We start from the raw sequence: 27,065 nt of genomic DNA, 5'->3' as shown, positions 1-27,065 counted from the left end.
GCATACTAGCACCATCATGAAACTTTGCACAAGTGTTGTCGAGGCAATTCAAGACGAAATACTAAAAAATTGAGAGTTCGCCTTCTTGTGCTTTGTATAAAGAGAGTGGAATAACAGAAATTGCATAATCGTAGCATCATAAAAATTTTCACAAATGTTCTGGAGGCAATTCAGGACAAAATGAAGAGACTAATTCGAAATTACCACTTTCTAGATCTCCAAAACAGCAGAGGGTTTATGCCCTCTTTTTCAATATTAAGTGTGTTCTGTACCTACTGTTTTATAAGGAACATTTGTCTAAAGTTTTATTATATTATTATACTGCGATGATGCAGTCGTTACTTTCATGACGCTTGATGTGAAATATACCACTTTCTGGATTTCCAACAAGAGAGGACCCTGGCAACATGATGTCGTCTTATTCACGTGAATAAATGGTCAGCAATTACGTCATAGTGACCAAAGATTTCACGTGATATTGACGTACCAATGACGGTCAAATGTCTCGTCCAGATGACGTCATTTTCTGACGAACTATTGACGTGATGTACTGACGTCTTAGAGTCGTCATTTTGTAACGAACTATTGACGTGATGTACTGACGTCTTATAGACGGCATTTATTGTCCATTTTACGACGTTTTTTATATTTTGATTTTTAGAAAAAAATATGCAATAAATAAAACGCTGAAATACTTTTATATTTTTATGTTATTTACCTTAAATAAAATATTATAATTCGTTATAATCACCAGGTAAACCCCAAAACAAAATATGTATTAATTAAAGTTAAAACAAATTAGTGTAAAAAAATTAAATTTACTACAATTCTGTACAACCAACAATGAACTTCAATAAACAAATAAAAAAATATATGTCAATTAAACAAATTAATGATAAACTACTTTTAAGAACACAAACAAATCTACATACAGGAAATTACGAGTCAAATTACTATAAACAAAAAAAAAGATAATATACAATACTAGCGGAACCCGGCAGACGTTGTCCTGCTTGTGTATATATTTACTTTGTATACATGTGGATATAAATGTATGGTCTGGAGCGCAGAATGCGTTGTAGAAAACTGAATAATAAGATAACTCATATTGATGCTATTCCATTTATTTTCATTAGTATACACAATGTACACATTTTTGTATTAGTAATTCACGTGAATGAACAAAATTTTTGACTATTGTATGCGCTATATATGCTAGTCCAAAAGGTATAAGGTTATATGACCATTATAAAAGTAGTTGACCGCAAATAAGTACCCCCTTTGTGTGGTTCGCACTAAGCTTACCCGGTTGGCAATAAATCGTCTTCTCAACATTTCTTGCTCATATTTAACAGGGCCGGCTTTCAAAGCGAGTGGTGATTTCGGAACCCTCAGCGGCTGCAGGTAGTAAAGAAATAATGGAGTGGTGGATTTACATATTTAGTGAAAGCCGTCCCTGAACGAAACCACAACAGCCGGTCGAGCTCCATTGGACACGTTATTTACGACCCTAAAACCTTTTCTATTGTAAACAACTTAACTTCGACACAATGGGATAATTTTATGATGGCCATATAACCTTATAGCTTTTGGTCCACTATAACTGAAACAACTTGAACACATTTTAATCAATACTAACATCTATCGTAACGCTAGTGGGTAAACAATATTTTTGGTTTTTCGATTTGGTGTATAGACGTACAGAGTTTTTGGAATTCCTACTCTGGAGCAAGCAACATACAGTTGACCATGCGAAAAACATGGATTTCCTAAATTTAATCCGGCAACGCGCAGAGACTGCCCTTGGGCTTTGTTGATTGCCATCGCGAAAGCAAGACGCACAGGAAACTGTAGTCGTTTGAATGTAAAGGGCAAATCAGTAGGAACCATTGGAATGCGCGGAATCAGTTTGATTTTTTGGATGACATTTTCAATAATCTCTAGTAATTCACTCTTTGTTATTACTGAGGATTGTAGACAGTGAACATCACTAATGATTTTATTTTGCGGTCAATACGATTTTTGTTGTAATACCAACGAAAACAATGCTGTCATTGGTGCCACCATATATCTAATACTTGCTAACTCTTCAGAAGTAACATAGAAACGGTGTTCACGGACAAAGGGAGACGGAAGATATTGTTTTCTGTCTAGAAAAGTACCGAGGGTCTGTGCGCACGTACACAAAATAGAAGCGAACGTATGAAATGTCAAAACTCTCAAAACACATCTAGTCACGTTATCGACTAAAAATCAAGCAAGTACGAGTATATGAGCAGTACTGTTTGGTACTATAGAGAGACAAAGAGGTCCGATATATTGCTTTGCTGTTGTGTTTTCGGACTCTTTTGAGGCCTGATAGCAATATAGTAGTATTCGATATATGGGTGCCGCTGATTCTCTAAGTTCATAATACTTTAACAGAGAGGCTGATGTGCTGCAGTGCCATCTAGTGGCAAGTTACAGCAAAATCGATAACGCGAAAATATTCTCCATGGTCAAATACCAACGTATATCAATTTTCATGAGGATCGGTTGATTGGTACAGAAGTTGATGTGTTGCAGCGCCATCTAGTGGCGAGTTACAGCAAAATGGATAGGGCGAAAATATTCTCCATAGTCAAATGCCAACGTGTACCAATTTTTATCAGAATCGGTTGAACGGTGTAGAAGTTGATGTGCTGTAGCGCCATCTAGTGGCTAGTTACAGCAAAGCGGATACCACAAAAACCTTCTCCATGAAAAACCACTTACATGTGCCAAATTTCATGGAGATCGGTCAAACGATTTCGGAGTCTATCGATCACAGATATATATATATACCAACATCCATTTTTATATATTAGATATAATCAAAAATAAACGTTGCAATAAAATATGCTATTTAAAGAAAAATCAGTTTTAAAAACACAAAGAAATCTATTTAGTTACAAAGAATATTAAAAGAAAACTATAATAAACTATAAATCAGTCTTAAAAACACAAACAAATCTATTTACAAAAAATATATAAAAAAAAAACTAGAATAAAGGGAAAAGACAGTTGAATCGCATTGTTGAAGTTACTTGCTTTGAAAATACACTGTAAAACTTTCTAATTCACGACGACTTGACTGTCCCCAACACACAAAAAAGTACCGTTAAGAATTAATTCTGTTTTAACAATCATATTAATAACCTAACTTTTTTAAGTTTGCCTTAATTTATTGCACTGAAAAGAAAAACCCATTAGAGTGCATGGATTAATGGAAATGCAAATATTTTTTCGTCTATGGGCAATAATAGCCAAATTATTAAATTTAAGGGAGTACAGCTTAAAGCAGAAGACAAATTCTGCATTTTAAAAATGCTAAATTTACTTGAATCTAACGGATAATCGTAAAATGGTTGCATTGACAAAAACGTATAGCCTATCAGGAAAATCTCGTTGTCAATACTTTTTACAATGAAGCGAAATGTGCATGTATAGTAAGTTATCAAAAATATCGTAGTATTACAGGCATTTACCTGTATATAATATCCAATATTATGTGTTGCATTTCCGGAAGCGGCCACTGACCCTTTTGGGTATCTTTACCTGATTTTGTAAATAGCACTGTAATTTTAGTACTTCTGTAACCGTCCTATATTAAACATCAAACAAAGGTCCTTCGAGCAATATCAAGGTACAATTCGGAAGATCATACATGGTCGTATCAACCGGATTACAAAAAACGTTGGTACTACGATTCGGATTGTACGAAACATTGGCACTTCAAGCCGGAACATTGGTCCCTCGAGCCGGAACCATTATGTTATATGTATATATGAATTCATTGTATTTTTTTAACTTACAAAGAAATCTGCTTATTCTAATAGGCAAAGATAATCTTGTAATTCGTCAAAATTTGTTTAGGTGTGGTCTTGGCGGCATAACTTCTATTTTTGTTTTTTTTTTTCAGTTGTCAGATTTGATGACGTTTCCATGTTGGAGATTTTTTCACTCGTTTCCTTTAGCATTTCTTTCGTTTCGCACATGTGTTTTGTATTTGTTTCAAATCTAGAATAAAACTATGTTCATTAGCATTAGTACATAAATAATTGCAGTAATATACCTTTTTTTTATGGCGCCTCATTTTCAAAAACAATCACCGGAAGTTCTTCATAATCAGTGGGAGTATCTTCAGTGATTAATGGTGGTCTTTCTTAAAAAAAGTGCTTTTGTTATTGTACGAAGGTACATCCCAAAAAATACTATTCGTTGAATTATGTAGCGTTGTTTATTAGATGGTGGTTGCGGACAGACTCGTAGTCCGTTCGAAATATACATTGAATTGAACAGTGAAACGGGTGGGGGTAGAAACATGGGGTTGGTACCAGTGGTACCAACATGCTCCCCCACGTTGAAGCCAATTCTTCGATAAAAAATATATATACAATACAATAAAATAATCGTAACAAAATTATCAAATTAAAGTCCTTGAAAATAATAGTGCTGACGCGCTTATGTTTCCAGCGGTATCGCACACACCTTTTTCACAGATCGCTTAAACAGGCCATTCGCGGTTTTTACGGTCACTACGCGCACCACACTATCTTCACCAGGATGAAGTTCTGCAATTCGTCCCAGTTTCCATTGCATGGGCGGTAGATTTTCCTCCATTAGCACCACCAATGTGCCGACGTCGATGGCTGTTGCTGGACCCCGCTGACCCTTTGGTCGGCATTGTAGCTGCGATAGATATTCCTTATGCCAACGCTTCCAAAAATGTTGCTGTAGCTGTTGAACTCTTCTCCAATCTCCATCGAGATAATCGGTTGCTTGGGATCACTATGAGGTCTTCCTCAGCATGGGCCGTAATGGGTGCCCCAATTAAAAAATGACCCGGCGTTAAGGCGTCGAGATCGTTAGGGTCACAGGATATGGGTGTGATAGGTCGTGAATTCAAACAAGCTTCGATCGCTGTTAAAACCGTGTAAAATTCCTCGTAATTTAAATTAGCGTCACCTACTACTCTTTGCAAATGCTGTTTAACACTTCTGACCGCTCTCTCCCACAAACCTCCGAAATGTGGGGACCCCGGAGGAATAAAATGAAATTTTATGTTTTGGCAGGTCAATCGCTCGGTTATTTTGTTTTGGAAGGCTTGGGCACGAAAGAGCTGCCGCTCGGCTCCTACAAAATTCGTGCCGTTATCGGAAAATATTTCCGCTACCTTACCTCGCCGCGAAGTAAACCGTTTTAAGGCCGCTAAAAAACCCTCGCTAGTTAGATCTCCTACCAGCTCCAAATGTACTGCCTTGGTACTGAAGCATATAAATAGAGCGATGTATGCCTTGACCTTTTTGGCGTTGCGAGTTCGACCTTCCTTTATCAAAAAGGGTCCGGCGTAATCAACGCCCGACACATGAAATGGGCGCGTTAATTGTACTCTTTGTCTCAGCAGATTGCCCATTTTCTGAGTAAATGGCTTGGGATTGACGCGACTGCATTTCGTACAATGGTGAATTATTTTCTTAGTGGTATCCCTAGCCCCCAATGGCCAGAATTTTTGTCGTACCGCTGTCACCGTCCCGCTGGTACCTGCGTGCAATTCCCGCTCATGCATATGTCTTATTATTGTTTTTGATACGTGATGATTACGCGGCAGAAGTATTGGGAACCTTTTATCAAATGAAATTGGGGCATTTTTTAAACGTCCCCCTACTCTTAAAAGCCCGTTGCTGTCCACAAAAGGATCAAGTTTTGACAGCTTATGCTGTTTAGCCTTAATGGGATTACCGGTGAAATATTCAGGAAAAGCTCGTACCTGAATATGTTTAAATATTATTGTTTGAGCCTCGTTTAATTCTTCTACCGACAATGCGCCTTTGATTTTAGTTTGCTGCTTACAATTTTTAATAAATCGTAAGCAGTATGATATGACCCGTTGCAATTTTTCAAATGATGAATATTTGGATATAACTGGTAACTCTGGATCTATATTAACGACATTAATAGTAACTAACGACTTCCTTTCTGTGTTAAGCGCAACTTCTTCGTATTCGTTATCTGAAAGACTAGGCCAATTATTTGATGTTTGGCGTAGCCAAGTCGGCCCGTGCCACCACAAGGTAGATTGATTTAATTGCCGTGGAAATAGACCCCTAGAAACCATATCGGCGGGGTTATCCTTAGAACAAACATGATGCCATTCTGCGATTAAACTATGTTTTTTCACGTACGCTACTCTGTTGGCAACATATGGTTTCCAATTATTTGGAGATTCTGCTAGCCATGCGAGGACAATGGTAGAGTCAGTCCAGAAATATCTACGATCTATGTTTAGATTTAAAATGCTATTTACCTTGATAAACAATTTAATTAATAATACCGCGGCGTTTAGTTCTAAACGAGGTAAAGTCACTGTGTGTAATGGTGCGACGCGAGATTTTGCACATGCCAACCTAACTGAAACGTCACCTGATTGATATATAACCCTTATATAAATGGCTGCGCCATATGCCTTTGTTGAAGCATCCGAAAAACCGTGGATTTCAACAGCCATATAGGGATAGGAGATTATTAATTTGCGTGTTATGTTATAATTCCTTAGATCCTTCAGCTCGTTAACGAATTTTGTCCAAGCATTTTGAAATGTGGGCGGTACCGGTTCGTCCCAATTCAATTTTAATTTCCATAAACCCTGTAGTAGAATTTTGGCCTTTACAATTACTGGATTAACTAGCCCTAAAGGATCAAATATTTTAGCCACGCTTGACAATATGTGCCGTTTTGAAATTTGTTCAGATTCAATTAGTGGAATGTTGACTTGATATCTTAATTCGTCATTTTGACAATGCCAGAAAAATCCTAAAACCTCAACTTCGCTTTCTTTATTCCAACTAACTGATGTTAAGGGTTCCGATTCAGCCACAACTGATTGGGCCGGTATATTTGACGCCCATTTACAAAGCTTAAATCCCCCCTTTATTAAAATCTGTGAAAGTTGATCCCTGATTAGAACAATTTCCTCTACTGAATTACTGCCTGTTAGAAGGTCGTCCATATAAAAATCCCGATTTATTATTTCGCTGGCTAAAGGATAAGTATTTTGGGCTTCCGCCGCTAGCTGTTGCAGACAACGTACTGCTAAATATGGTGCACAGGTTGTACCGTATGTTAACGTTTTCAACCTAAATGTTTGAACTGGTTCATCGTTACTAATTCTCCAAAATATCCTTTGATAATTTGTGTCCTGTTCGTCAACAAGTATCATTCTATACATTTTTGTTATGTCCCCGGAAAGGACGTACTGGTAAGTTCGAAACCGACAAAGGAGTGAAAACAAGTCCCCTTGTATTGTAGGGCCCGTCATTAAAACATCATTTAAGCTTAAGTTATTGGAGGATTTTATGGACGCATTGAATACCACTCTTATTTGAGGACCATCGGGTGTTTGTTTAAAGACCGGATGATGGGGCAGGTAGAAGGTTTTGGGAATTCCTAATTCCTTCGTTGGGACAAGTTCCATGTGGTTTAACGCTAAATACTCCCTCATAAAATTTTGGTAATTTAATTTGAGTAAAGGATTCCTTGCCAGGCGTCTTTCAAGACTGTAAAATTGTTTGAGTGCTAATCCGCGCGAATGACCCAAAGTAGCCTGGTCTTTGAATGGCAGCCTTACCATAAATTTGCCCTGTACATCCCGATGGGTATTTTCAAGGAAATGAGATTCTATTGTACACGATTCGCCGAAGTTGGGTTCATCGACACTTTCTTGTTGCCAAAAATTTGCTACCTGTTCATTTAGTTGTAAATCGGCAGATAATGATAAAATATTACAGGATAAATTTTGGTTGCGATTTTCAGCTGTAGAAACCTTCCCGCTGACTATATGCCCAAAAATAGTTTCTTGTAAAAATGGTTGATTCGGTTTGAACCGAGTTGGACTACCAATCAAAAGGCTCCAAAATATTTCAGCACCGATAAGTAAGTCTACTTCGCGTGATTGTTCGAAATCGGGATCCGCTAAAATGATATTTGGGGGTATACGTATTTTACCTTTATCAATTGACAGTGCTGGTGTGCGTTCCGTAATTTTAGGCACAACTAAACAATTAAAGGAGATTTCAAATTCATTAATTCGAGACTTAACAGTTATATTAACACGCTCAGTAACAGAATTTATTGAACCATTGATTCCCGATATGAAGGTATTTATACCCCTTGGATTTAGATTCAATTTTTTGCACAAGTTATTAGTTATCACATTAGCTTCTGAACCTTGATCTAGTAAGGCACGACATGGATGCAGTTTGCCGTTATTATCTTTAATTAATAAAAGTACTGTTGATAAAAGGACTTGACTAGGTGTCGATACATGCAATGCGGAAGTAGATGGCTCGAAATTATTAATGTGCAGTAAAGTATGGTGTTTTTGACCGCAAGTTTTACAGAGTTTTGGCGACTTGCATTGTGTTACATTATGATTGGTTCTAAAACAATTATGACAAAGTTTTAATTCATCTACTTGTTTCATTCGATCTGTGACCGATTTACCCAAAAATTCAGTACATTGGAAAATGCCATGCGGACTCTTGCAAATTAAGCACATAATTTTTGTCACGACATTTGTTGAAAATAAATTTTGAGCTGGCCTTTGAGAAAATTTAAACGGTTGCTTCACTTGCTTAGAATAAGTCGAATTAAATTTTGGTTCACTATTGCTACTTGAATGTTTCATTGCATTTAAAGCCTCTAATACCTGATATCTCTTTTCTAAAAATTCATTAAGTTTTTTATAAGTAGGAAGATCCTTATCCAAACCGATTTGCCATTCCCGCCTGGTCGCGAAGTCCAATTTTTCGGTAATTATAGCGATTAAAAGCGAATCCCATGTTTCTACCGGTTGGTTTAACACCTTTAACGCTGCGATGTTATTATTAAGTGTATCAAGTAATTGACGGAGATCTGAATATGATTGTTTTAATATATTTGGAATATTCAAAATATTGCTTATGTGTTCTTGGACAATAATTCGTTTATTTTCAAACCTCTGCCTTAGTAATTCAATTGCACTAGCATAATTATCGCCTGAGACTGCGAGACATTCGATGGCTCTGAACCAGGGATGTTGCGAATATTCGCATCCGCATCCGCAAATGCGGAGCTTCCGCATTGATTTGGACATCCGCATCCGCATCCGCAATAATCAATGCGGAACTCATGCGGATGCGGATGTAAATGTGGTGCAAGTCGCGACAAGAAAGAAATTAGTTGGAGCCGACGAGTGACGCATAGCGTGCACTCGTGATGCATTGACCAATAGGAAGACAAGAATTCTACTTTCGGTGTTCCGTTTCGCACATCAGAACGTGTTTAGTCGGGGTTGCGCGAATTGTGAACGTTTTGTTTTTGTGTTATTGGACAAGTGAATCTACAATGGCACCAACGATGCAAAGTGAGATTTGGACTTATTTTAAACCGATGATGATCGAAATAAAGCTCAGTGTATAATATGTAATAAAACATATTCTCGCAAGGGTCGTACCACTTCGTCTTTGAAAAATCATCTGATTAATCGTACCGAATTAAAAATTTTATCTGGAATAGCACGCAGATTTTTATCGCCTCCACCAACTAGTGTTCCCAGTGAACAGTTATTTAGTAGTGCAGGATTAATTTATGAACTTCTGAGAAATAGACTCGAATCTGAAAAGGCCGCAATATTACTTTTTATTAAATATAATTCAACAATTTTTAAATTTTCGTACTAAAAATTTGTTTATTAAATAAAAATATTAAAAACCCACATTTTTTTAACTGATTTCTGTACATATACTAAGTTTCTTAAAAAAAAACTTGAGATCCGCATCCGCATCCGCATCCGCGGATGTGAGCTCCCAAAAATCCGCATCCGCATCCGCGGATGTTGAAAAATCTGCATCCGCAACATCCCTGCTCTGAACGCTTCGTCTTTTAAACACCCGCGGAGATAATGGAATTTTCTGATATCAGAGATACAATTATCATCGTGAACTAGTGACTTGTATGAATCATAAAATGTGAACCATTCACAGTGCTTACCTGTGAATATCGGCAACGGCAATGGTTTTAAATTTGCAATTAACTCTGACCTATCCATGGAACTAGAACTATTGAAATTAATAACGGTCGAGTTTGTTTTATGCGACGAGTTTGATGAACTAGGATTATTTTTGATTATTAACGATTTAATTTGACCTGCTGTTTTATAAAACTGATTCTCAACCTGGGCACGTTCTCTATCATTTTCTACGTCCCAAGTTTCTTCATCTTTACTAATATCTTCGCGTTGCAACACCTCAATTTGCGCTTGAACATCATTATATTTCTGTAAACTGTCCGTAAGATTATTTAACCGCATTTCCAGTTCCTGAATACCGTCTTGTTCGCTGATACTGTTCTGAATTCGCGTGATCATCCCTTTTAAGATTTTACGTTGATTTTTCAGCTCTTTTAAATTGTTCGCCATGCTAATAGTGGGATAAAAACTGCCAAAAATGCCGACGATTTGCAATGAGTAGCAGGCAAACGTATCCAAAATACCGTACCGAATACAACGGTGAAACTTGTTTGAATACGAATAATGTGAGGGGCATACAAAGGAAAAAAGGAATTGATCTGACCTTACAACCAAGTGGATGCTTCGTCTGTCCTCTGAATTTCGATAGTTCGGTCTTCCCTCGAATGAATTTTCGCCTTGAAGAAATCACTGCAACGGTGATCGTATATTGTCGATTGATTTCTTGTTTTGACCACTGCAATGGTGATCGTATATTGTTGATTGATTTCTTGTTTTGACCACTGCAATGGTGATCGTATAACGTAGAAGATGCGTGTACTGAACTAACGCGAGTTTTACGACTATCTGCACTAAACGCGAGTTTTGCGAATTACTACACTAGCCGCGAGTTTTACAAATAACTGCACTGGTTATCGTATCCGGCTCGAAGGACCATAAAATGTACGAAGGTACATCCCAAAAAATACTATTCGTTGAATTATGTAGCGTTGTTTATTAGATGGTGGTTGCGGACAGACTCGTAGTCCGTTCGAAATATACATTGAATTGAACAGTGAAACGGGTGGGGGTAGAAACATGGGGTTGGTACCAGTGGTACCAACAGTTATCTACGTACTGTTATCAAAAATAACAGAAACATGTAAAAATTAAAATGATTACTTTATTAGATATTAACTTTAAGTATAACCCACACTGTACAGAAATTTTCACAAAACTGCGTTAAAAATGAAGTGAGTAACGGATACACGAGAAAGTTTCGGCAGTTGAGAACCAAGTAGCCAATAACACGTGACGTCATGTTGTGGCGGGAACTCAGCGTTTGACAAGCGCCGTGAAACTCCGTAAGCGACAATGTTAACATTTTCGCATTTTATTTAAAAGTATGGATATTTATCTAGAAAATAAACACGTCAATAGCTTCTTTCATATCTTTTCTGTGTATCAAGGTGTTTTTTTTGGCGATTTGAGTTTAGAAATACATAATAACAATAAAAATACAGAACGCTGTTTTGGTCTGAATTCCTCGTCACCCAAAATACATCCGTGTGTTTTAAGGGGGTAATCGGAAATTAATATTTTCGTTTGAGGCTAATGTGACGGGTTTAAGTAAAGGTGTGTGATTTGTTTTTAAAGTATGGATAATTTAAGTGATTATGCACGATGTCTTTCCGTCGAAGACAAACACAGATATGTATAAAAGTTAAACAATTTAAACGGCGTAGATCCTTATACAATGAGGGCAAGTGATTTTAGTTTATGTTTAGACGATGTCCCTACCATAACAATGAATACCATTCTAAACTTTTTTGTTTTTAGAGTAAGTAAAATAACCCACAATAAAACTCGTGCCTTCAAAAGTCTAGAGACATTTATTCAATTTTCTCTTTTTTAAACAACTGTGTCTTTCAACATTACAAGTATTATGAGTGGATTTATTTTGATATTCTAAATTTTGTGATGGAACATAATCAGGATGATCCACATCCGACAAATCTGCAGGTTTACCTAAAAGAGTACCAATGTAGTAATTTGTTAGAAACTGTAAATCTAATAGGTAGGTATTGTACCTAAAATAAAATGATCCGAACAAACATAGGAATACTTTACTTTGGCTTCGTTAAATCCACTCGTTTCAAGGCTTTTAACCAAAACTTCCGCCTTTTTCCCCATCCTGTATATATTTACCATTATTGTTGCTAATTGCTGCGAAAGGAATATAAAATTTGTCCGCATTTCTGGTGCTTCGATTTGCGCAACCCACAACAGCACAAAATTTAGGCATTTTCTCCTAAAATACAAAATATTATAATATATATTAAGATGCTAGTGTATTTAAAAAACATTGATGTACATTAACAAAGAATTAATTTGCAAAACAAATAATATAAGATGCAGCGAAGTTAACCTGTACATCACATTGGAAAACATTATTTTTTAAGCATATTCAAACGTTATGGTGCGTTTTACAGATATCTACACAGTCTAGAAACTGTAACAAACTTACCAAATTATAAAAACACAGTTGACACACTCTCAAATTTAAATGAATTCCGAAAATATTAGCATTGACTCTTATGAGAAAACCGGCTAGTTGTCAAACGCTGCCATCTTGATGACCTCGGATGACGTCAGTGTATTTGGCTAACTGGAAATATTAGGATGCTTCACTGTGAAGTGCAATAAACATAAATACCGAAAAAAGGGAAAGTCCGAATGCAAGTTATGTTGACGAGCAACCCAAAGTCCAAGAGATAGTCAAGTGGTCAAGTCCACATGAACTCTGTAATCTTAATAATACAAATAATCCAATTGTATATAAACCAAATTTTCAAATGTAATATTATTATTAATAAACTTGTTACGCTGTAAGTTGGTGCTTCTGAATAAATTTTTTTGAGACTTGTCTGAATCAACAAGTTAATTGGCGCAGTCGGTAGGATAACGCGGTCGTGAAAAAACGTGTATCGAACAAAAGTTTTCGCGATGTGGAATTTTAATTCCTTAAGCGTTATTCGTAAAACAAAGAAGTACCAACGCCGCTTCGAAGATTTGCATCACGACAAACTCGAAGAGGTTCCTGAAGAAAAGTGAAGAGGACCCAACATCAAGTTAGGCCTGGAAGAAAATTACTTCAAGTGGAAAGCCAACATCACGCTACGGTGAGTCTGAGCATCCCATCTTTCTTTTTCTTTTCTTTTTCCCTTTTGAAATTCACGCAAAAATCGTTTTGCTTTCGTTTTGTTCTTATTTTTCTTTTCTCAGAATTTATATATATCTTAATACATATATATAAATATAAATTAATTAATTAACTAAGTAATACTTAATTTTACGAGTAGCGATTCGAGTGACGAACTAGATTCGTTAATAAGACATTTTGAAACTATAGTTAGTCTTGAAAACAAAAAAGAAACAAAAATGCCCGATAATAATTTTGATTATCAACTCATGAGGTTGTATGTAAATACAATATCGTCATACAATGGTGATCAAGATACCTTAGAAATTTTTATATCATCTTGCGAATATCTTTTTCAAAACATTGACGTTAGTTCAGCTCCACACGTAAAATCGTATTTATTGAGAGTTGTTGTTGGTAAATTAACTGGCAGAGCTCAAATTTTAATAGGAACTAGAACAGAGTTAAATACATGGTCACTGATAAAAAAGGCCCTCCGCGCAAACTTCGGAGATCAACGCAATTTAGATTGCCTTGAGCAAGACTTAATCACTGCCTTTCCTTTTAAAAACGAAGCGCCGTTAGAATTTGGCAAACGTTTACAACTTATGAGGAGTAAACTTTCGACCAAATTAAATTCGTTTGACGTTTTGGAAATGAATGACGCCACAAAAACAGTATATTCGAATCAATATGACAGCTTAGTTCTGAAAACCTTTCTTCGTGGTCTTTCTGGCACTTTACAGAGTATAATCCGATTAAGAAACCCCACATCTCTGGAATCCGCCATGTCTTATGTCGTAGAAGAAGAAAACTTCCGATATACACAGAACTTCGCCCATCTTGTTCAACACAATAAACAATCGCCCCAAAAAAACCAACCATTTCGACAACAGTTGCCGCCATCTCACAATCGTCCCAATTTTTCAAATAATTATGTCAGACCCCAAAACGCATATCCAGTCCAACAGTCTTTTAATCACCAGTACGAAACTCAACAACCGCAATTTTTTAGTCAACCACAATTTCCAAATCGACCCATTAATTTAAGTAGAAACCCAAATCCACCAAAACAGAGATTTCTAACAAATTCCCAAGTATTCGTGAGACCCAAAAATGCATTTAGGCCAACTGGTCAGATACCAGTCGAAAAACCAACCCCAATGTCAACAACATCTCGAAACCCCACGATTAGAACCCAAGCACAGCCCATGTCAATTGCATATAGGTCGCCACAAAACTTCAGTCGTCCTAATTTCCATCATAACGCCTCTAAACCCAGTCAAAATTTCATATCTGAAGAATTATACCAAATAGATGACGAACAACAAATAGAACAAGGAGCATGTTGTTTCGCTACAAATAGTGAAAGCAATTACAATAACTACGAAAATCCCGCTAATGATATTGATCAAACAGACCATCAGTATCAATCGAACGACGAACTTTCCTACCAAACAGATAATTATGATTATCAGCAAATTAATGACGAAGATATCGAAACAAATACTGAACCAAATTTTCCATCAAACAGCCTATTTTACGATCCGAGATAACAACAGAAATAAATAACATAACCTTTTGCAATTCATTGCCATATGTAAAAATCAGTAACCCTCCAATGAAACTTTTAATTGATACAGGATGTAATATTTCTATATTAAGACCATGGATTGCAGAACGTTATTATCCCCACGAGATTTTTAGAGAACCATGTAAAATTAAAGCGGCTACAGGTGAAAAAATTTTAGAATTTAAAGCCAATATACCTGCATTTCCAGAACTTAAAACTGATAAAATAATCAACTTCTTGCTCTATGATTTCCACGATTTTTTCGATGGTATTTTGGGAATAAAAGATTTAACAGATATGAAATTAAACATTGATTTAGTGAATAAAAACCTAAGTAATAAAGACGCGACGATTCCTTTCCATTATAGACAAGCACATGAGAATTCGTATACCTACTTTTAGTTTAGACTGTCACGAAATTTTACAAATAAAAGCACCTGTTGACCATCCAAAAGGGAATATAATCATCCCTGAACAAGAAATTGATAATCTTTATATTCCGGAAACTCTTACTACAGCCGAAAATGGTCTTACCATAATGGAAGTTCATAACAAAACTAATTCGAGGAAAACAATTACATTAAAAAAACCTCTGAAAGTCGTTCCGTTTTCCGAAAATGTTATGGAGCAGTTCGACTTATTCTCAGTAGAATCGTTCTTACCACAAAAAGATGTAACCGAAAGTAAACAAAAAACCATCGGAAGTTTAATTCGAACAGAACATCTAAATAGCGAAGAAACACACGCCATCAAAACATTATGTCGAGAATTTGCAGATATATTTCATACAGAAAATAAAAAACTCTCCTTTACAAACAAAATTAAACATAAGATTAATACGACAGACGACATTCCGATTCATACGAAAACTTACCGTTATCCATTCGTGCATAAACCAGAAGTCGAAAAACAGATAAGAAAAATGTTAAACGACGGTATAATCAGACCATCACAAAGTCCATGGAGTTCTCCGATTTGGATTGTACCAAAAAAACAAGACGCCAGCGGAAAACAGAAATGGAGAATTGTAATTGACTATAGAAAGATTAACGAAAAAACAGTGGATGACCGTTATCCCATTCCTAACATAACAGATATTTTAGACAAACTCGGAAAATGTCAATATTTTAGCACATTAGACTTGGCCTCAGGGTTTCATCAGATAGAAATGGACCCAGATTCAGTACAAAAAACCGCATTTAACGCAGAAAATGGCCATTATGAATTTGTCAGAATGCCATTTGGCCTAAAGAACGCCCCTGCCACATTTCAGCGCGTAATGGACGATATTTTAAAAGATCTACAGGGTAAAGTCTGCTTAGTTTATATGGATGACATCATAATATTTTCGACTTCTTTACAGGAACATATCTCCAATTTAAAACTTGTATTTAAAAAACTTCGTAATACCAATTTTAAGATTCAGCTAGACAAATCTGAATTTCTACGAAAAGAGGTAGAATTCTTGGGTCATGTAGTGACACCAGACGGTGTGAAACCGAATCCAAAAAAAATAAAAGCAATCAAAAATTTTCCAATACCGAAAACATCAAAAGAGATCAAATCATTTTTAGGCCTTCTCGGATATTATCGCCGGTTTATAAAAAACTTCGCAAAAATAACAAAACCTTTTACACAATGCTTGAAAAAAGGCGAAAAAATAGAGCACACACAAGAATTCGTACAAACGTTCAACTACTGCAAAAACATATTATGCAACGACCCAATACTTCAATACCCTGATTTCGACAAACCGTTTAATTTAACGACAGATGCGTCAAACGTCGCAATTGGTGCTGTGTTAAGCCAAGGAAAAATAGGAAATGATTTACCTATTGCATATGCCTCAAGAACATTAAATCCAACAGAATGCAATTATAGTACGATAGAAAAAGAGTTGCTAGCGATTGTTTGGGCAACTAAGTACTTTCGACCCTATTTGTTCGGACAAAAATTCACAATAATAACAGACCATAAACCGCTACAGTGGCTGTTTAATCTGAAAGAACCAAATTCCAGGTTAGTAAGGTGGAGACTCAAATTAGAAGAATACAATTATAACATTGTTTACAAAAAGGGCAAACAGAATACGAACGCTGACGCACTTTCGAGAATCGAAATAAACACCATCGATAACGACGAAACATCTTCCCTCGCTGTTAATGTTGGTGATAACGAACAAGAAATCGAACTACTCAATGATTACTTAAGAAACCCAGATAAGATACAGGTTCCAATCAGTCCAACACTAACGAACATAATAGAAAAACCGAAAGATACATCAAAAATTATAATATTGTCAGATATTCAGATTAAACCACCAGATCGAGATCTAAGTGAGAACGAAACAGTTCACACATCGGTAGAAAATCCCATAACCGAAATCCCTATTACAGACAAACCCCTAAACTTTTATAAAAACCAAGTAATTGTGCACTGCAGCAGAGATCTCATAACACCGAAAGTAAAAGTTCAAAAAATTTTCGAGAAAATTCGTCTCACGATTTCTATCCCGTTTGCGAATTTCGAAACACATCTGATAAGTACAATAAAACACTACCTCGATTTAAAACAGACATACGCATTATATTTTAAAACACCTGAAATAATGCCGAGATTTCACAAAACCGTACAAATGTACTTTAGACACGCCTCTTACAAATTTGTAAAATGCAATTCCCTCTTAACAGATATCGTAAATTCCGAAGACCAAATTGAAAAAATAAAATACCATCATGAAGGAAAAACCTGTCATAAAGGAATCAATGAAGTAAAAGCTTCACTTTCAAAAAATTGGTATTGGCCTAGCATGTTAGAAAACATCACGAATTATATTAATAATTGCAAAACATGCCAAGTTGCTAAATACGAACGTCATCCACCCATTATTAAATTTAATCTAACCCCAACGGCTAATAAACCTCTTGAACACGTCCACATAGATACCTTTAAAATCTTAAATTCTTCTTTTTTGACAATAATCGACAGCCTTTTACATTTTATCTCGCATCATGGACTTCCCCACAAAATCACCGTTGATAGAGGAGGTGAATTCAAAAACAATTCCCTGGAAGATTTTTGCAAACTCCACAGGATCGAACTTCATTACACCACTGCAAAAAATTCAAATAGTAATTCCCCAGTAGAGCGATTCCACTCTACTCTAGCAGAAGAGATCAGGTGTCTAAAATCCGAAAAACCACACGAAACTGCAAATTCCCTAATAAATCTTGCCGTAATAGGTTATAATAATGCCATCCATTCAGTCACAGGGTACACACCCTTCGATATCATAAAAGGACATATTGACTCAGGCAATCCCTTTGAGCTTACGGACGCGAAAATTGTTTCAAACTACATCCAAAACCACAAGGAAAAAACAAAGACCTTGTATGATGAAATAAAGCACAGATCGATGTTAAAAAAAGAAGGAGTAATTGAAAAACTTAACGAACACAGAAAAGACCCCGACTCTTACGAGACGAAAGAATACGCGTATGTCAAAACCAAAGAGCGCAATAAAGCCAAACCTAAATTTGCCCAAGTAAAAATCCTTTCTGATAACGACAAAAAACTAACAACCAAACAAGGCACATATCATAAGTCGAGTCTGAAAAAACCCAGAAAAACTTATGAATCCCATTTGTTGCAGATCAAAGATGAAGGAGATTCTCTTCTTAATCACCATCTTACTTCCTCTTGTGTCGACTCAGAACACCGAAATCGAAATTACAGCCATTAAATCCCAAATACTCCCCTTCTATCTTGGCCGAACCAAAACAATACAAAATTATCATACCTTCATTCACTTTATTGAAACTGAGCCCCTAATCAAACTTCTAGACAATAATTTTAATTATTTTAATCAGATCAACAATAGCCTACATATGCCCCCTATTTCAAAAGAACAAACCCCTTACAGAGAAAACCTCAAGCATCTCTTAATCCATACAGAATATCTAATAATCGAAGCTCGAGATAAACTTAATAACTTTATCCCTCACACGAGATCTAAACGCGGCTTAATTAACTTCGTAGGCAAAACTTCTAAATTCCTCTTCGGCACCTTAGATTCTGATGACGAAGAAAAATTTAATAAAGCCATAAAATTGTTATCCGAAAATCAGGAATCAGCTAATAAACAAATCCAACTTCAAATGTCATTGACAAAACGGCTAATTGATAACTATAATAACACGATGACAACTCTCTCCAAAAATCAAGAGTTAATTGAGACAAAATTAAAAGAGTTTCAAAATAAATTTGACGATGTTGCGATCTACATAAAATCTCAAAACACCTTGGAGCAAATTATTTGGAATTGCCAAAATTTAATAAGACTTTTGGATAACATAGAAAACGCAATTATGTTTGCAAGACTAAATATTTTGCATAGCTCTATTATCCCTGTGGTAGACATGAAAACGATGCTCGACAAGTTACTCAAACTTTATGGTAAAAACAAAATTCCTAAATTTAACAGGATATTCCCTTACTATCAGATTACGACTTTAAAAATTTTCTTTCTTGATAACAAAATGATTTTTGCTATTCATATGCCTATCTTCAACCCTACGACCTTCGACCTATATCACCTCTATCCCATCCCTCAGAAGAACTCCACCATAATACCTAGAAAACCTTACCTGATGCTCAGCACTCACAATCATCAGTACATGGAAAGTAAATGCGAGGCCGTAGAAGATATCTACATTTGCAACGTCGAATCAGTCCCTAATGGAGAAGATTGTGTAATATCTTTAATACAACGCGTTAACGCCAGTGGTTGCCGATCAACTCCCGTATTCATCCGTTCGAGTATCTACGAGCGAATTAGCGATAATCACGCCTTAATTATCCCCGGAGAAGAGCCCGTGAAAATAAAGAAGTCTTGCGCCAACACAGGATTTGCAGTAATTGGATACCCAAGCTTGGTCAAGATTCCCCATCGATGTCAAATCAGCAACGGAAAATTCAAGTTTATCAACGAAGAAGACACGCTGGAAGGCGAGCCGTTCGTCCTACCAGATGTCGATGCTAACATCATTCAAATGAACATGAGCCACCTACAGTTAGAAGCAGTCAACCTGGACGAAATCACCAAAATTCAAAAAGATGTCGCCAGTTTGAACACACCTGTTGTCCTCGAGCACCACATACCTATAACTTTATATGTTACAGCCTTTATCTCCATTCTTGTTATCGTTTCCATAACGATAATATTGGCCTTTTGGTACAAACGACAACATGAAGGAAGATTACCCCAAGAAAATAGTCCTTCGGTCCTATTTTCTGACTTAAGAAGGGAGGAGTTATGTTGACGAGCAACCCAAAGTCCAAGAGATAGTCAAGTCCACATGAACTCTGTAATCTTAATAATACAAATAATCCAATTGTATATAAACCATATTTTCAAATGTAATATTATTATTAATAAACTTGTTACGCTGTAAGTTGGTGCTTCTGAATATAGTATATTAAAGAACGAGTTTCATAAGGCAAATATTGAGGCACGAATCCAAGTTTATAGAACGAGCGGCGAAGCCGCGAGTTATATAAAGGATGAGTGCCTCAATGGCCTTATGAACGAGTTATTTATACTATTTTTTCTACCGCACACGTTTTTTCCCAAAATTTAATTGAAATTTGCATTTTTTTTAATCTGGGGACTTTTGTCGTGGTTGGTGATGGGTCGGTCTGACACTAACCACGAAATATTTGAGGTTCGAATTTTCACAACAACAATTGTAATTCGAACCAATTCGAGTTTTTGTAATTTAAAATTGGTTAAAATGTCTTGCGAAGAAGTTGCGCGTCCGGAAACATGGGAAATTTTAAGTTTAGATTTGCCACTGACATTCACCTGACATTTCTCGTCATTGCTGCCAATCTTACCGATCTAAATTACACCAGATCTATTAAAGAACGCCTTTCCGCTATTAACGAACTGCTGTGACGTCATTTGCGTGCGTTAATAGCTCTATTAGAAAACCAAAAAACGTGGGCGGTAGAAAAAATTTTTTTGAGACTTGTCTGAATCAACAAGTTAATTTGCACGCCTCAAACATCTGATGTATTGTATGGTAAATACGGAAGTTGAGCATTATTTTTTCATTAGATGAAATAAATTTAATAAAATGGACAAAGAATTTTTATGACTTTGTTTGTGTCGTGGGGTCTTTTCACTATTATACGCTCAACCCCGGATGTTCTATTTATAATTTGCCAAGCAGGTACTTACAAAATAACACTTCCAGAGTATAAACAAGTTTTCAGAAATAATTATTTGATTAGAAATTATTAGATGAAAAAACTTGTCTTTGGTGTATTTCTAATAAAGCCGTTGTTTTTTTTTTTGCTCTAAAGATAATTAAGACTTATGAAGGCCACTTTTTAAAGAATATGACGATCCCAGTGGCGTAACTACCGGTGTTCCACGTGTTCGGCGGAACACGGGCCCGCTGCTTCAAGGGGCCCGGTCCGGTCACACGAACATTTTTTTATTAGATTTTTTTTATATTATTGCCCAAATTACATCCTGAAATAAAAAATTCGAAAATGTGCGGTAATCCCAGGATCGATGGTCGATTGCTATTTACGAATTTTTTGCTGCAAAGGGTGGCATCTCAATATCATAGACTCAATAAACTCGGGTTTTAGCGACAGGCACCGGCGGTCGAAAATGCAGCAGCATCTGTTTGTAATAAACCTGTCGCAGTGTCGCAATCCCATTGTAGCACCCCATGTAGAAAATTACCAATCTTTATCCGACAAAAGTATGATTAATTTATGATGCAAGACAACAAAATACTTAAATTTTGTCCTCAGTTCTACAGTGAAACTTCATGCTGTAATAAAACGTGAAAAAAAAAATCTGTTTCAGTTGTGTTTTATGAAAATTTTCGTATTTTCAAAACTATTTTAATTTTGTACTTGTGGTGCTTTTTTGGAATAATAAAATATATCTGACGTATGTTACAACTAATTTTTTAAGTAGAAAAAAAACTGGACTGGAAAATTATTACAGAATGACCTACCTGTGCTAGTGTCATTGAAATTATCACAGCATGTTTCACTTTTCTTACAATACCTCTTTCGGTGGTTTCAGCGGAAAGATCTTTTTCGAAATTAAAAATTACTAAAAATTTTTTAAGAAACAATGAGCCAATGCAGATTACCTTCATTGAATCTCTCAAATGGAAATCAAATTGCTAGAAGCTTAGATGTATCAAATTTTGTATCAACTTGTGCCCATTGAAAAGCAAGAAGAAAACAATTTTGAGATTAAAAAAAAAAATGGGCATTTTATCTATACTTCTATACTTTTATACTTACTTATATTATAAAGTTGAAGAGTTTGTTTGGTTGAACGCGCCAATCTCAGAAACTACTGGTTTGAATTCAAAAAATCTTTTTGTGTTGGAGAGTCCGTTTATCGAGGAAGGTTATAGAGTATATAACATCACCCTATGATTAATAGGAGCGAAGCAGCAATGAAAAATATCGGAAAAACGGGAAAATTATTCGTCCTTTGACAGCTTCCGTTGCTTACGCTGCTTATTAAACGGTTAAAGTTACATAAAAATCATGTATGATGGAATTGTTCTCTTCTAAAAGTTCTAAAAAAAAGTCCGCGACAGCATACGTCAATCTTTTAAGGTCGACTCAGTATAACCTTTTTTATGGTAATGAATTTTTTTCTAAAATAATCTAATATAAAATTCTGGTGTCACAGTGTTTGTAACCAATCTCCTCCGAAACGCCTTGACCGATTTTTATGAAATTTTTTGTGTATATTCAGTAGGTCTAGTAAACTATTTTTTAAACCCCTAAGTGATAAAGGTGACCCACCAAACTTTTTTTATTTTTTTAACAACATTTTTTATTTTTATTTTTTTAAGATTTGGCATCAAAAAATACATATAACCCTAAATTTTGACCCTTCTACCACCAACCTCAATTTTTTAATAACGATATGAGTATCTTTGCTTTCATCCACAGATGCGCAATAGGGTTGCAAGATGGCCATTGAATATAATCATTGTCGTACGATAAATTTTTATGTATTTATTTTAATTTAATTTTTTATTTAACTATGTACCAAAATATTCACTAGAAATGCCAAAACAACGTTTGCCGGGTCGGCTAGTTTCTAATATTGTATATATTTTAATTATATGTCTTCAGGTAATTATTGTATTTTATTTTTTTAATTCAATGTTTCAGGTAGAATGATTTTAATAAAACGTTAGCGCTCATTGCAATCTACTCATTCTTTACTCATTATACTCGTATTGTTAAATATTTTTATTTCGCTGTTCATTAGGGGTCCCACAGTGTTGTAGAACACAGGCCCGCAGTTTGATTGTTACGCCACTGGATGATCCACATCTAATTGATTATATAATCTATAAAAAAATGACCAAGAAAGGACGGCCTTTTGACGTCATTAATTGACGTCAGAAGTAAATAATAAAAATCTCGTCATTATCACGTGATTTTTTGGGCGAATGACGTCGCCGACGAGTTATGACCAAAAATTGACGTGAATTAGACGACAGTCTGCTGCTTGGGGAAAAACTCATTTTTTAGATTTTTTATTTTTAATTGCCTCGACAATATTTATATAAAGTTTTATAATATTCCGCAAATGCACTCGTTACTTTCAGGACGACTAACTTCTGATATATCACAAAAGAGGGCGAATTTTCATTTTTTTTATAATTTCTGCTGAATTGTCTGATGAAGATTTGTATTAAGTTTCATGATGCTCCGAATGTGCACTCATTACTCTCTAAAACCCTAATTCAAAATTACCACTCTCTGGATCCCCAAAACAAAAGAGGGCGAATTCTAGGTTTTTTAATATTTTGTTCTGCATTGCCACGGGAATATGTGTGTGAAGTTTTATCGCTCTGCCATTTTGCAATTATTACTTTCAGGACGGTTAATTTCTGATAAACCACTATCTGAATCTCCAAACGAAGAGAAGGCGAATTCTCAATTTTTTTGAATTTTGTTCTGAATTGCATGAGAAAGATTTGTGTAATGTTTTATGATGCTACAATTATCCAGACCTCACTTTCAGGTTAGCTAATTTTTGATATACCGCTCTCTGGATCTCCAAAGCGAGTCCTCAATTTTGTAATACACTAATAAGTTGTTCTTAGTTATTTTGGCAACATTTTTGCAAAGTTGCAAAGTTTCATTTTTGAAATTATCCCTTTCTCCATCTACTGAACAACTAGAAAAAATGTGTATAACTTATGTTTTACTATATTATTTTAGACGTTCAGCTAATCTACTTAGGAACTCGAACGACAAAATATAGTCGACACACAATGAAAAAAACTACTTGGCAGTTCATTTTCGTATATACCCACAATGTAATTATAGATTTTGAATTGTAAACATGGATTTTAGTCATTTATTTTAGTAAACATTATGTCACTTAACATTCTGACATATCAAATCACGTTGAGTTTAACGTTGTTAAGATTGTTTTCAAGAACACAAAAGAAAAGATATTACGTACAGGCTCACTCACTGCTCAATCCTAACTTACGGTGATTATCGGCAATAATTATCATTAACCCAAACTGTTGGCGGGGAAATATATCTTATCTGTGGAGGTTTAAAATTCAAATGCCAGCTTTGCTGACAATTAGTAGACTAATAACCTAAAAAAGGTGAAATAACTAGTATTCCATTACAATATAGAAGTAATTTTTTCTTGGTTTTTTCATTGTGGGTTGACTTTATCAGGACTTATTTTTTGACGTACGTTTAGTTATAAAAAAACATTTGGTACTGAGTAGTCTAGCGTCACGAACAGAAAATGCTGGACCGGTCAATGCCCTTCCATTGTCACAAAGTGTAAAACACCTTTAAGTATTGTAACTTTTTTTTGCATTTTTGTCACGGCGAGTATACCGACACTGGATGTGACAAGATAATTCTTTTAAACTTCAAATGTCGAAGTGGCAATAAGGCACAGACTACATCAAAATTTTCAAAATGACAAAAAATTATTTTTATACTCACTTTTTCCCATTATTTCAGTATATTTTTAACAATATCATTGTAAAAATGTCAAATGATCAACCGAGTGATTAAATGGTGTCTTAGGTACTTCACAATTATTATTATTACAGTGTCTGTTAAGAAGATTTTTATTGTTTTGATTTTCTGCGTGACTTGATAATTTAGATACAGATTTGGCATCAAAAGAAAGCTATTTTAAAATTGTAACATAGTTGTTTGTCATATACTTTTTTATAAATATGTACTTAATTACTTTATTATAATATAAAGTCTTGTAATAACCCAAACATTCCGCCAAAATCGAAGACATGCACACAAAATTTGAAAACCAGCGAAAAATTCGAAAAGTGGCCATGAACTGTGATCGTCAACAAAATGGGGACCCTACGTTGTGTTTTGAATGGCGGAATGCGTTCGGATGCAAGTGGTGAACCGCAAAGGTGGAAGAGCGACCTTGAAATTAACAACACAAAAATATGGCGGGAATTATTTTATTAAGTTCTTTACTTTTGTTGTTGTTTTTTTTTCAATATTTCAGTTACAAAATCTCATTCTTTCAAGTGTAATAATTATAAATTTCGATTAGATTAAACACAGCTTGTTCTTAAAAGTATACAATGCTCTAGTTCGCTAATTCATATCTAAGGGAAATGGCAAGCAATGCCCAAATTATTATGTTGGCAGATTTTGATTAGAATCGATTTAACTGTCATCGAACTATTTCTTTGCACTACCACAGCTACGTACAACCAAGCCACTGTGCCACCCCAAACGTCACACTATCTCTATGCTGTGTTCGCCGGCGCCTGAGGCAGCGGCTGCAAGTATTATCCCGTAACTTTACTCCATCCACCGCGGGACACACGACACTGGCTCCCACCACTAAAGTTTCCTTTACCAGCAAGACACCCTCCGCATATCCCGTGTTGGCGGCATCCCGGTATTGCGAATAAACAGTCATATGAATGACAGGAGAAATTAGTCAGTCTTGACATGGGCCGAAGTAGCCAACCGAATTCAATTGAACAAAATTGATGAAACAAGAGTACATCGTGAATCGAATTCCCCAACACATAAATACATAAACACATGTTCAATATGGTCAAAACATAAAATATCATTTGGTTTGTTTGTACATCGCTCTGAGAGGTACTTTTGGTAATAAATGTTCCAATTTTGGAATCATAAAACACATAAAACATCACACAAAATCAGCATAAAATCCCATTTGCCCTTTCGAATCCACGACGACATTTATTTCGCTGATTATTTCCAAAGCGACTCAATCTTTAAAATTTTACATCTTGAATACTGCCAAAAACTATGTTAGAATTCCAGACGGGAATCTATTTAAATTGAAATAATAATTTAAGAAAAACCATCCATCCCCTGAGATATTTCACAATTTAAAATATTATAAAATGTTGCATTTAAACATTCCTGACATATTATTGTTTTTTTTTTATCGCCATGCAAGAAAATAAAATGTATAATTCCCAGCGACTCCGTGAAATTTAATAACAATTTTATCGCTTTTAACAAGTCCGAGCGCGATCAGGGAAAACCAGCCAGCTGCACAGCCAACGCCAGTTTAAACAACAATGACGCAATCCATGATGACGAAATCTGCCAAAATTGCAGACTTGCCCGACGCCGGCCGTCGTCGCGACAAGTGAGATCGGCGCATTATCAATTAAAAATTACATTAAACTATACTTACACCTAGGAGTAACAATGGTGTCCCTCTAATCTATTGACAATTGGCCCTTCGGTCATATTTTACAAATAAATGAAACGTACAAATCTCAAACACATGTGACTTTAACATTGGGGATTTGCATCCGCACGCAACGACTACTTGAAACAATCTGCTCCATATCTGCTCCTCCAGACGCGCCAAAGCTTCCCCACCTCTCTTCAAGAAAAACGCAAATCTACATTACAATTAAAAATGTCACTCTTTCTGGCGCTTAAATTTAATTTGAACCGGTACACTACAGTCTACTACATTTATGATTATCGCGAAGAATATCGCGACAGTCATTTTTGTGAGAAAGATTAAGTGTTTATGTTACGTTGCCGTGACAATGTTCATAACCAAACAACGATTATTAAAAAAAGAAAAATAACTGGTAAGTATTTTCAAAGATTTTTTATCAACACTGTACAATTTATACTTTAAACTGTGTTAGAGCTGGGACTAATTTTAGTACTAAATTGTATGCGAGAAATTAGAACCAGTT

The 27,065-nt window shown here is 35.6% G+C and overlaps 2 long non-coding RNA genes across 2 annotated transcripts; both read right to left on the bottom strand.

Annotated features, from left to right (window-relative positions):
- Positions 1-830: 830 nt before the first annotated feature.
- Positions 831-26,692, bottom strand: LOC135129586 (uncharacterized). Its single transcript, XR_010280611.1, has 3 exons — positions 26,543-26,692; positions 4,094-4,179; positions 831-4,038 (listed from the first exon to the last, which is right to left on the bottom strand). It is a non-coding gene; the product is annotated as an uncharacterized LOC135129586 (long non-coding RNA).
- LOC135129585 (uncharacterized) lies at positions 11,381-12,800 on the bottom strand. Its single transcript, XR_010280610.1, has 3 exons — positions 12,720-12,800; positions 12,531-12,671; positions 11,381-12,314 (listed from the first exon to the last, which is right to left on the bottom strand). It is a non-coding gene; the product is annotated as an uncharacterized LOC135129585 (long non-coding RNA).
- Positions 26,693-27,065: the final 373 nt, after the last annotated feature.

The sequence above is a fragment of the Zophobas morio genome, unplaced genomic scaffold, assembly GCF_036711695.1.
Source record: "Zophobas morio isolate AGI-343-1 ecotype UQ-CSIRO unplaced genomic scaffold, CSIRO_AGI_Zmor_V1 ptg000016l, whole genome shotgun sequence".
NCBI lineage: Eukaryota > Metazoa > Arthropoda > Insecta > Coleoptera > Tenebrionidae > Zophobas > Zophobas morio.
This window is presented reverse-complemented; position numbering and strand designations above follow the sequence as displayed.